Consider the following 12,495-nt stretch of genomic DNA (forward strand, 5'->3'; position numbering starts at 1 on the left):
GGGGGGGGGGGGGGGGGGGGGGGGGGGGGGGGGAAGAGAGGAGAGAAACCCCACCCCCACATTTGAGCTTTGTGAAAATGGTTCCAATATCTCCACAAGCGTTACTCACTTCAGAGGAGTACTTAAAGTTTAAACCCAACCCCAACCCACATTGCCTGCTCCCTCCCTCCCAGCGCACCAGCAGCTGCAGTGGGAAGGGAAAGCCATCGCCTGCTGCTGCCACCCATAGTTTCATATGGGCTGCATTGTCTGGCAGGGCTTGCCACCACCGCCTCCTCCCCTCCACTGTCAAAGGCCTCAGGGAGCGGCTCCTAGCAGCAGCTGTGTCCAACTGGGTCTGTGCACAGCCCCCAGCTACACATGCTGCTCCAGCCAGGAGATGGTACCCCTCCCCACCAGCAGGCTGGGGCAGAGCATGCACTCGTCCAGGGCTCTGCACCCCCGCAGCTGGGACTAGGCATGTGTTATTGGTTAACCATTTAACTGATATAATGAGAGGAGGTTACACAGACCACTTTTTAAATTATATTTACATTCCTACTTCACATTTGGTGCGTTTCTTTTGTAACCTGTTGTATTTATTGGCATTGGCTACACTACGGGCAGAACCAGCTCACTGTTCCCACTGGACAGAGCCAGTGCCGTCACCCCAAAGCACAGCCAGGGTGTCTCCTACCACTGTCCAGACCAGCTCACTGCTTGAGCTCCAAGGAGCCCAAACCTTTTTTCTCCAGAGCTTGTTCCCCTGTGCTTCTGCCAGTGGGAGCAGTGAGCCAGTCTGAGTGGCAGTGGGAGGCACCATGGCTGCTGGGTGCTCTGAGATTGTGCTGAGCCTGATGTCCCTGGGGGGTGAGGCACCATGCCCAGTCCCAGTGCACCCCAGCATCCCCACTCACCCACTGCATCCTGGAATACTGAAGGACTTCAGCTTGGGCAAAATAACTGTGGGAAGTGGCCACACCTTAATGGAACAAGAGCAAAATTAGGAGGATTAGAGATATACCTGCCCTGGAGTGGCCTACCTTTAAGCCAAATAATGAGTGCTTTAAATTCCTTAAAAAGTGTTAATGTGCAGCCAATCCAGCAGTCAAGAGCTCCAAAAGCTGCCTAAAATTACCAGGTAACAAGGCCCAAAGTAAGCAGCATCTGCTGTAGGGGAGGGAAGGGGAGATGAAGAGGTTGTGGAGGGGGATCAGTTGCAAGGCACAGGGCAGGAAAGGGGATGCGCTGGGTTAAGCTTCCTGGAACTGCACGTCGCAATTTGCCATGGGCCACAGGCTGGACTTCCACTGCTGTAGCCTACCTTCATTAAAAGCCAGATCCTCCCCCACACTATGTACCAACTGATGCAACCATTAACTCATAATATCACCAGTGAATGATTATTTATAATTATTCTATTAGAGCTAAAGAATACAGAAAATACAAGTTAGTTTAACTGTTTATCCTTCTCCTTTCCTCTCACTGTCCCAGAAAAATAAGCTGACTATTTTCCCATAAAAACCCAATTACTTTCCAGAAAACCAGTAACAGCAAATCACAAGGCTACAAAACCAGCTGAAAAACAGATAAGAATTATTCAAATCATCACACAGTGCTCTAAGAAACAACCTATTGTATTTTAGTACAATAATGTTTTTGGTTGGTTTTACTGTATTTCTTGATGCAAACCCCTTTTCCCCAAAACCAGCTTTTTGAAACTGGGGTAAGCCCTAAGAGCAATAAAATATGTTAACAGCAGTTTCTTCCACTTAAGTTTCTTCCAGGCAAAAGCAAAAGCAACTCTGCACATCATCTACTGACAGCAGGACAATGAGTGGACACAGCTCCCTTCCTGGTACTCAGTTACTTACTGCAAAGAAAGATAATTTTTAATTCTCTCTACCTTTTTAAAAACAACGTGCATATCTTATTTTGTGTGCATTGCATGCAAGAAAGCATGGTATTTATAATTAGAAATTACAAAACAGGCAGAAGGCCTGTAAGATGCAACGGATGTTTCCAGACCTTCTCATTAAATAGCCCCAGGATCCATACACACACAAATACATCAATTTAAATTAGTTTTTACATACAGATGTTCAGCATGGTAAGCATTGTTTGTGTCATTTTTCTTATCTAGAAATCAGTTATTCCAACTGGACAACAAAGCTGAAAAGAATCATATGCAAGAAAGGAAAGGTATGGAAATCAGAATAGGGAAAAAAGAGGTACAGCTACTCCTTGCTTAACATCGTAGTTACGTTCTTGAAAAATGTGACTTTAAGCAAAACGATGTTAAGCGAATCCAATTATGTCACAGTAGTTACCTGCTAGCAGGCAGTGGCCAAACAACGTTATAACTGAACATTGCGTGACTTTAAATTAGTATATTCTCTAATAGATCAGTGACGTAATAATGAAACAACATTAACTGGGATGATGTTAAGTGAGGAGTACCTGTACTTGTACAAACGTGTGTAAAAAGCAGTGCTATTCTGAATTTCTGCAAAAGCTTCTTTCTGCACCACTTTATCCCAAATAATTTTCTTCATTCTGTTCTTTGTAGACTATTACACCAATTGGCTTGCAATTTGAGCAGACTATACAATACGAAGGGATGAAACAGTATGTCTCTTTAAGGGATACAACTTGAATGTACCAAAAACTAAGTAGAAAGAGTTTGCAAAAAGTTTTTTGATCAACTTTGCGCATATGATAGCACTTTGCATAAAGTCTACTTCATTATTTTTCATTACGTAGCTACTATTTCAGATGCACTTCAATTTAAGACCTCCTTTTTCAGGGGAAAAATGTGTTTTATTTACCAAGAAATATTCAAGGGCTTTTACCACAAACTGGACATTACTAAAAACCTTCCCAGGACCTAACTGCTGCTGTCAGATTAATAAGAAAAATTAAAGCTATAGTACCTTCTAGTCTAAGCGATTCCAGAATGCTTTACAAATCAGGATGATCTGTACTGAAGTAATACCTCAGAGCCCTAATCATGGACCAGGATCCCATTGTAGTAGGCACTGTACAAACAGTAAGATGGCCCCTGCCTTCAAAATTCTTAGGTCCAAGATAAGAGATAGCACACTGATAAAGAAAAGGGGAGCATGATGAGCAGTCAGCCACCTCAATATACAGATTGCCTAATTCTGGTCAAGTTTTTTGTTGGCATCAAAGCAATCAAAAATTTTATAGAGAAGCAAAAAAAAAGGGCAAGATTTAAATAAGTGGCTTTGCAGATGTACGTGGGCAGCAGCTGCCATGTATGAGGAGCAGAGAAGAAGGTACCTGATCATTTAAACAAGCGGGGCACAAAAGTTCCTTGAATCTCAGCTCTACCGATCTCTCAACAGTATCTGATGGTTGACAGGTAGGGTGGAGATAGGTCATAAGGGGAACACAGCTTATGTTTGGTGATACAGAGAGAAGTCAGTTAACAGAATGCTATGATCAATGATATAAACAAGAAAAAAATATTTGCAAGAGCATGATTAATAAACATAATGGAAAGACTGTTTTGGTTGAAGTCAGAAAACAGCCACCTTTGGAGTGCCAATGTCTTATGGCCACAAAGTAAGAAGTCACTGGACATCACAGTTTCCCTACTTCCAGAGAAAGACCAGAGTCAAATCTGGGGGTCCAAAGGATAGTGAACCCACTCTCAAAATCAGACCACTAAGCATTCCCCTTTGGTTTTTAGGCAACTGTAAAATGACTGCCATTTTATGAGAGAGAGGTTTTTTTAACCCCTATGTTTGGCAACTTTACCCCACAACCTTCTGTAGAGTCTCTTCCCTACAATACACAAGTCATATTAAGATTAGTAGCAGTTTCCACCTCTACAGTAAAACAGAGCCCTCCAAGCCAACTTGCTCCCCTTTCCAACTAAATTACACCCCTTCTCTCTTTATAAGAGATATACTATAATTCTACAAGCACAGCAACCTTTCTAGCTCACATCACAACTAGCATTTATTGAACTTCCGCTCTACCTATATAAACATCCCCATAAAATGAGACTGACGAGTTTATTTTAGGGATCTATAATTTAGTTGAAGAATGATATTTTCCAGAACAAGATGTGCACTTTACAACTATTCATCTAAAATTACAGTACATTGTACAATTCCTTTTTGATTTGCGAATGCTAGACTACTTCTGGAGGTTCAACAAGCACTCAGAAGGTACACAAGCTATCAATATGAAACAAAATGAAAAGGAAAATTATACAAGGTTCATTATATATTGAAAATGCTCATTAGCACATCATATAAATATCTAACCCAAACACATACCAATGAACATTTTCAGAGATAAATCTCCCTCTTCCCTCCCCCGCCCCACAGAGAACAGCAGTTTTAGAAACATGAGCCTGAGAGAACCAATTTCTCCGGACTAGAGGATCGTAAGTAAGGTTTTTCCCCTTAAAATAGACTCTGCTGGCCCACTGTTACAAGTGCAGACATCCTTGTAGAACCTATACTGCATACCAATCCAAGACCCTACAACAAACTCTGCACAGGTGAACCCTGTCACTGACACAAATCTGCACCAACTTTAGGCTTCACATGGCTACAAGCACACACTCACACAAAGCAGCTTGCAGGATCAGGGATTAGCAAACTAACATCTCAATGTTTAATATAACTGGACCTGGGTAGCTGAATAAATCTTCTCAATCTGCTCTCACTGAAGGGCTATCAAAATAGAAGATTCCTATCATGACCTATAAAATAAAAGTATTACAAACTACCATATTTTAATTAATAGAGAGATTTAGCAGTCCACATTTGATGCTTCCATATTCCAAAGTCCAAATCTTTCATCTATTACATCATTGCTATTACTTACTCGGAAAAGCTTTAAAGACTGAGAATGAAAGTAAATATTGACTAGTCCCAAAGGCTGCTTGCAGACAAGGGGGGGTGGGAAAAAGGTGCTTTACTTTAAACTCAGCATGCTCCCACACCAAGTCTTGCAGCACATGCCCAGAAGAGGCATCATGTGAGTTGGACCTGGCTCACCCAATGTTTGTATAGATCAGGCACTTTTTTGGTGTTTTTATCTAATAGCTGATTCAATCAACTATTAGATGAAAGTACCAAAACCCCCTGCTGAAGTGCCTGACCTATACAGATGCTGCAAAGCCAGATCAAGCCAACATGCTGGTGCTTCCAGTAAAGCTGCTCCTCCTTGCCCAGATCTACTCCACCGCCAACAATTCTTCATTCATTTAACTTCCTGAAACTTTGCACTTTTAGAGAGAGGTAAGGGCTTGGCTCTGTGTACACAAACTTGCAGAGAGAATAGGGCTAATGGGTAGGTAATCAGATCTGTTCTCTCTCATTTCCATATACTGCTGGTAACAAGGGTGTTACCTCTGGAGACATAAATCCACAGTTTGAGAACTGAAACTAAGCAGCACAGAGGTGCTTAATGGGATCTTCTAGATTAGACTGAGCACTGAGTCCTATAGGGCAGAGTAGTTATCTTTACTAATCTATAAAGGAACCTCTGGGAACCCCATAAGATTGGGCCCCAATATAGTCCGTGGCCTGCTGTGACCTATTTATAAAACGTTTCTAAAAATGTTACACAAATATATTGTCTCAAATAGTATAATTAGAAGTTATAATCCCAATTCCACGATGATACCTTTGAGCGTCAACATGTCTTAAATTAAAACCATCTTTACATAGATTTTTTTTAAATAAGCATCTTAGTACAGACTATTAAATTTTAAAAAATGATTTAAATATAAACAAATCCAATTTTTTTCATTTAAAGAAAGTCGTTAATTTTTATCCACCCTGCCTGTACCAAAGAAACAGCAAACATATAATTAAAGACCACCAAAACAACTGTCATCCCCTGACTTCCGAGTGCTTAAATGAAAACCTAAAAAAACCAACTACTCTATCATAAGAAGAATATAAGTTCTTAGTTATGTAGAGTAATTAACACAGGGGTAAGTCCTTGGTCTCCTACACTGCTTGCTGGATCTCATGAAAAACGTAATAGTCCAGGCTGTGTATCTGTTATGTTTATTGACAAACCAATATTTTTATAAAATGTGGCAAAACTAGCAATCCTTTTAAGAAATCAGTTGAGTCTTATTTTAAAGAGTCAGACTATTTGTTTTCCCTTAAGATCTGAATTCAATCCTACAAATCTCTGATCACATAGCTAAACTAAAAAATAGCATGTTGCATTGGGGAGGGGGCGGGGGTATATTAATATGGCAGTCTTCAAACCCACATACAGTGGTCAATCCAGAAATTCCTGCTATCCATTTTGAAAAAGGAAAAATATGAAATCTCTACAACCTGTTGCTTATTTTCTTTGGTAAGCCCGTTAATACACATTTCATTCTGAAGCAGAATGTTTGTGTGTGTCCTTTAATTTGTCCTTTTGACTCCTAATTGGAGAGGTCACTAGAAGGTTACTATAAATGAAAGCAACATAATGTACAGACACAGTGCTTAGAAAATATTTACGCAAATTACAAGATCATCAGGCAACTCAGTGCAATACAACTGTTTCTTTCAAGAGATGTTGGAACTAGATCCAGAAAGAACTACAGCAAGTTGACAGGGCTGCATCAGGAAATCTACACACTATCAGCTTATAAAATGTGTGGCTCTAGCCAGAAGTTTATACTATGAAACCTGTAAGCAGAATGGATAAAAACCAGCTATTTAAAAAAAAAAAAAAAGAAAGAAATTAAAAATTGGCTTTTTTTTTTAAAGGGTTTTTTTTTTTTAATTTAAATTGTATTTTTTTATTTTTTAAGATGTTTTTTCCCAAAAAAATAAACCCATATAGTTTTAATTAAAGTAAATTAAAGCTCAAAGATATCATCATGGAATACGGATTATAACTTCTAATTATATACTATTTGAGACAAATATATTCATGTAACCTTTTTAGAAAAGTTTTACAAATAGGTTACAAAAGGCCATGGGTAAGTCAGGCCATGAATAAATCAGTTTATGAACTTGTACTACTAGTGCTGTAAATAGTAGTAAATGTTACTCTTCTGCCCTTCCCCTTGGTTTTTTGTGTTGGCACTTCAACAATATTAGGGGCCCAATCTTACCGGGTTCCCAGAGGCTCCTCTATAGATTAGTAAAGAATAAAGAAAACCATTTGACCCAATGGTACTCAGTGCTCAGCCTAGTCTAGGGGATCCCATGAAGCAATACATCTCTGTGATGTTTAGTTTCAGTTTTCAAGCTGTGGATTTCTGCCTCGAGATAACATCCTCATTAAGAGCAGTATATTGAGATAAGAGATAATAGATGAGAGTGATTACCCACCATCAACCCTATTGTCTCTCTGCAAGTTTGTACACACAGAGTTAAGCCTTACTTTCTCTAAAAGTGCAACCTTTCATGAACTTAAGAGAATAAAGGATATCAGACCACAAGAAGGCACTTTTTGCAGAAAACAATGATTGAGGCTTCCTGCCCAGCAATTTAAATCAAATCCACCCTGCGTGTAAGCAGTTCATTTCACTTTTGTGATTCTGAGTCCCTCCTAGGGTAGTCCAAGAATGATTTACCTTTAGAAAACTAACCCTTTTAAAGTAGTGTTAAAATATAGTTTTGCAGTGCTAAAATATATGCAGCTTTTTTACCGAGACAGAGAGAGGAGTTTTCTGTATATAGAAAGTATCATTTTGTCATCTGAACCCAAACTTTCTTTTAATTTATGTAGTATTTATTACAGAATGTACCTGCATACCACATGCACTCCTTCCCCAAGTATCAACCCTCTAAAACTGGAGGACAGAAGCAAGGAAACCGATTTTGATTTACTGGAATAGAAACATGGAAGAACAGAAGCATAGGTGCTGTGCTGTAATGGCTGCCAAAATAGCTGTTGCTTCTCTCTAGGTCAGCAAGCAGCAGGAGCAGAGGCCAGTGTTAATCTTCTCACAACCACTGCTGTGTTGGTAGTAGCTTTTGGATGCGAAAAGGTTAACACAATAGCTTTTGCCTGAAGAGCCACTGAACTGGCTAAGGGAAAGTGAGCTGCTGCATTCAGTCAGCTCTCAGGCATCTGGAAAAATCTTGTTTTCTATATTCTGCTGTCCCAAACAAGGCGCATGTCTTATCTGGGTGTACACATGGTATGTGAGAAAATGCAGTGGTAGCTATTATTCAAGATGTGAAACATTTATTTTGAGCTTCACATAAACATACAACAGAAACCCTTACCTTTCCTTTATAACTTACAGTAAACCTGTTGAAGACATGACCCAAATATTAGATATTAACCTCACTGAGAAACCATCTTGATCTAGAACAAGGGTGTTAAACATAACACCAGATCTGTCCCATGGGAATCCCACAAAGGCCAAAATTTGGGGCAGGGCAAACTGAGGTAGAGCCTGCCAGGGTCCAGAGCCCTACTGGAGATGCATGTTGGCAGCCAGGGGCCAATGATACATCTCTGAACCACCACTGCAGTCTGGATCTGGCCCAATATTCTGATAGAACATGATTAACACACAAGACAGGTTATTTCAAAATTCTGACAAATTTCAAATTCCAAATGCACCCACTTATGGAAAGATACTTACAACAAGCTAGCTTTGCAGGGAACAGATGAAAAACAGAAAAAAAAATACTGAAAAGGCACTAGAAATAATTAAGTTAATCCTAAAGACAATGCATTAACACAGAACAGAAGATTCAGTTTCCATAAGTAAATATGTTTAATACATTCCACAATAGAAAGCCAGATCAAAAAATGTATCATTTCATGGCCGGCTTTGTGGTGGTGGTGGTTTTTTTTGTTGTTGTTGTTGGGTTTTTTTTTTGCAATTTTACAGTTCACCACTAAGTCTTGCCAGTCTGAAAGATTCAAGAATTTGTTTTTCTTGTTCTGCTCTTTACGCATTAGCATTTCTATGATGCTTACCACCACTCTCTCTCATCAACATTAATTCTCACATCCTCTCTGTAAGACTGGGACAGTGATGCTTCTTTATCTGTAGAACAGACAAAGATAAGCAACACTCCCAAGGTCACACAGTAAGTTTGTGGTAGACTTAACTAAAACCCTACACTTACGCCTGTGTTTAAGAGCAAAATCATTCTTCCTGATATATTACTTGCATAATAATGGCAAATAGCTAGGAGTTTTTCAAACCCACATTAGATGTCCATAACAGTTTTTCACTCTCCAATGCAGAGTTCCTCTTACTGACAGACACACAATTCTGAACAAGCTTTCACAGGAAAGTTATAAATGGGAAAAAAATTCTCCCCTCAGATTTAGACTCCCATGTCTGATAGTCAAGGCATGCAGGGAGATTAGACAACAACTCAAAACTGTACGGAATTAGGAGAAGAATTTTTCCCAGGATAAATCAATGGAAGGGTTTAAAACTGATGAGGAGTAAGAGCTTTTCTTCTAGATAAAACACACAGAATCTCCTCCCTCACCCCTGCACTTATGTAAAATTTCAAGGTTCAGCCACTTCTACGGCTTACAGATAAAAAACATTTTCTTTCGACTAAAAAGCTAGGACAGACTTCTGGATGGGTACAAAATGCTATTGTCTCAAAGATAAATAAGGGTTAAAAAGTAAACATAAAAGCCACATAACTAGTGTGCAATGTGTCCTATATATAAATTCTTAAACTGAAGAGGCACCATTTATGGCTTGTTCCTGCAAACAGTTATGGTTCATGACTTTACCTATAGCAGTGATCCTCAACCAAGATGATGGGATCATTTGAGATGCAATGAGATACTTTAAAGGGTGACCCAGAAAGTGTGAGCAAGATGTAAAGAGATAAACAGATACTAACAGGCTCCAGCTTCCTGGCTGCTCTCCTGTCTCTAATGCCTGGTTCCTCTGCAAGGAAATACATGCTGTAATAAATAGGTTTTTGAAACAGGATGCTGCTCAATTCACAGAAGTTTTGGAGGGATGCCTTGAGTTTAAAAAGACTGAGAATCACTGGCCTGCAGGAATAGTTCCACTAGGTGTGGTAGGATTTAAATCCCTTAAATGCAAAGTCATGGACTATGCTTGCCTCATATAACTATTTATTTCTGCGTGAAAATATGGATTGGCTATTAAAAGCCCGAATATAAACAGTTACAATTAGCATCTCAGAAGTCAAATGGTAAGCCTACAGAACACCTAACACCCAAAAAGAAAAAGAAATTTCAGGTTAAGAGTAATATATTCTTATGCTTTTTTAAGCATCACTACCCTATTTTGAAGGGCTAATTTTGGTACAACATACAGGAAGTTTTAGTGTAATAAAATACTGCATCATCAGATCTCATTTCCTACTGGATTTCTAATTGCATAATAATTTCATGGGGTTTTTTCTTTCATAAGGTACAAGCATTCAGACTATTCCAAATTGAGCAGCTATTTTCAGTGCAATAACTGTAAGCATACAAAGTTTTTGGCAGGTTACAACTTAAAAAATAACTACATTTAATAAAATAATATAGTATCACAAAGAGAGCTTCTTGGGTCATTAACACAAATTTTACAAGTCTAAAGTGATTAGATTCTCAAAGTGACCCAGAGCAGAGATCTAGCACAGGTCCTCTACACAGGATCACCCCAGACATGCATAATGAACAAATCTTCCGATTACTGTTTGTTTTACACTTTAAAAAAATAGTATGAACACTGAAGTTAAAGACCAATTGCTACATGAATGTTATATCTATAGTTAAATTTAATCTCTGTTAACTTCCTTGGGCTGCTGCTGTTTTGACTTAATTTGTTCTAGTTTTTCTTTTATTTTTTCCTTTTTTTTTTTTTTTAAATAATAATGGAAGTTAAACTTTTTTACATTTTTGCTTTATGCAGAATATGCCCTTAGTGAATATTCTACCCAAGACTAAAAGTTAGAATCTGCAATTACGCTAGCACAGACAAAATGACAAGAGCCATTCAGAATAATTCAGGATATATACCAATCACTAGGTAACAATCCCTTTCTGAAGGCAGGAAAAACTACCTGTGCTATTATGGGAGGAAAGGAAAGGGCATTTACATTTCCCAGCAAAGGTTACAGCAGCAGCTAGAGACAGGATCCAGATGACAGACCATTGATCTACTGAGAAATACAAGAGTTGCCATTTCACAATCTTGATAGATGGTCTACAAAACTAAGTCTTAAAGGAGACTTGTGAAGAAAAGGTAACTACCAAGAAAGAGATCTTATATCTAAATAAAGTAGTAGTATACTATCAAAGGAACAGAAGAACAGAAAGAAGTAACTGTAGCCTGAGGCAAGAAGTGGAAAGTGTTGCCTGCCTTACTCGAAAGAAGTTGGAGCTTAATACCCTAGAGAAATTTTTCAGAAGCAGTTCATGTGCATGAAACATGACCCCATAAGGATGCCAATATCAGCGAGAGCATCCAAGTACTAATCACCAGGAAAAAGAGTGTGGGCCAGTTTACCTTATGCACCCACAATTCATGTTGCCATGTTTAGCTGAAGCTCACATCTAAACTTTTAAATGACTTCACCTGCCTTCCTACTTTCTCTATAGCTGCATACTGATGGCAACCCTCTGCGCACAACAGAATCGAAGCCGGACACTTATGAAAAAGCCACACTCCCTGCTTCCAAATTGCCTGCAAATCTGCAAAGAGAGATAAGCCTTCCTGGCCTGGCAGCCATATCCCCTCAACAGGGAGTCCGAAGTGGAAGGCTGCCTGCTTGCAAGAGTGCACTGCTTTGCTGATCTGTTAATACATCCAGTATCATAGAATTATAGAAAATGAGGGTTGGAAGAGACTTCAGGAGGCATCTAGTGCAACCCCCTGCTCACAGCGGGACCATCCCCAACTAGACTACATCTATACAGATAGATACATACACACATACACATTGGAATATATATACACACACAATATACACACCACTCTCGTATTCCTCAATCTTGGTAGCTGGTCTACAGAACTAAGTCTTAAAGGAGACTAGTGAGGAGAAGGTAGCTACCTAGAAAGAAACCTTATATCTAAATAAAGTAGTAGTATCCTATCAAATGAGCAGAAGAATGGAAAGAAGTAACTGGTCTAAGGCAAGAGGTGGAAGGCATAGTCTGCTTTACTCAAAAATGTATGTACATACACGCACACACAAAAATATCTATCTATATATAGATATAAAAATTTCTCAAAACTGACCCAGAGCAGAAATCTAGCAGAACTTCTCTACTCAGGATCACCCCAGACATACATAATGAATGGACAAGTCTTCTGATTACAATTTACAATACATGCAGACACCAACAACACACATACACAGATACAATATATCTGCAACATACACACAGACACAATATATAGAGATAAATATCTGTCATTCTACCTAGCTTTTTGTGTGGGTATGTATACACGGGCACAAACTACACCCCCCCACCTGCAAAACCAGACGAGAAAGGCCGGGCGGGGGTCACTGCCAGCTGCACCACCCAGCCCGGCCGACACCCGCCCGCAGCCCCGGC

The 12,495-nt window shown here is 39.4% G+C and overlaps 1 protein-coding gene across 2 annotated transcripts in view; it reads right to left on the minus strand.

The window, feature by feature from the left end:
* The window catches only part of ITSN1 (intersectin 1), a 210,720-nt gene that overhangs the window by 197,825 nt on the left and 400 nt on the right, over positions 1–12,495 (minus strand). The window lies entirely within an intron of this gene.

Source organism: Gavialis gangeticus, unplaced genomic scaffold (assembly GCF_001723915.1).
Source record: "Gavialis gangeticus isolate Ggan-Ray unplaced genomic scaffold, GavGan_comp1, whole genome shotgun sequence".
NCBI classification, from domain to species: Eukaryota; Metazoa; Chordata; order Crocodylia; family Gavialidae; genus Gavialis; species Gavialis gangeticus.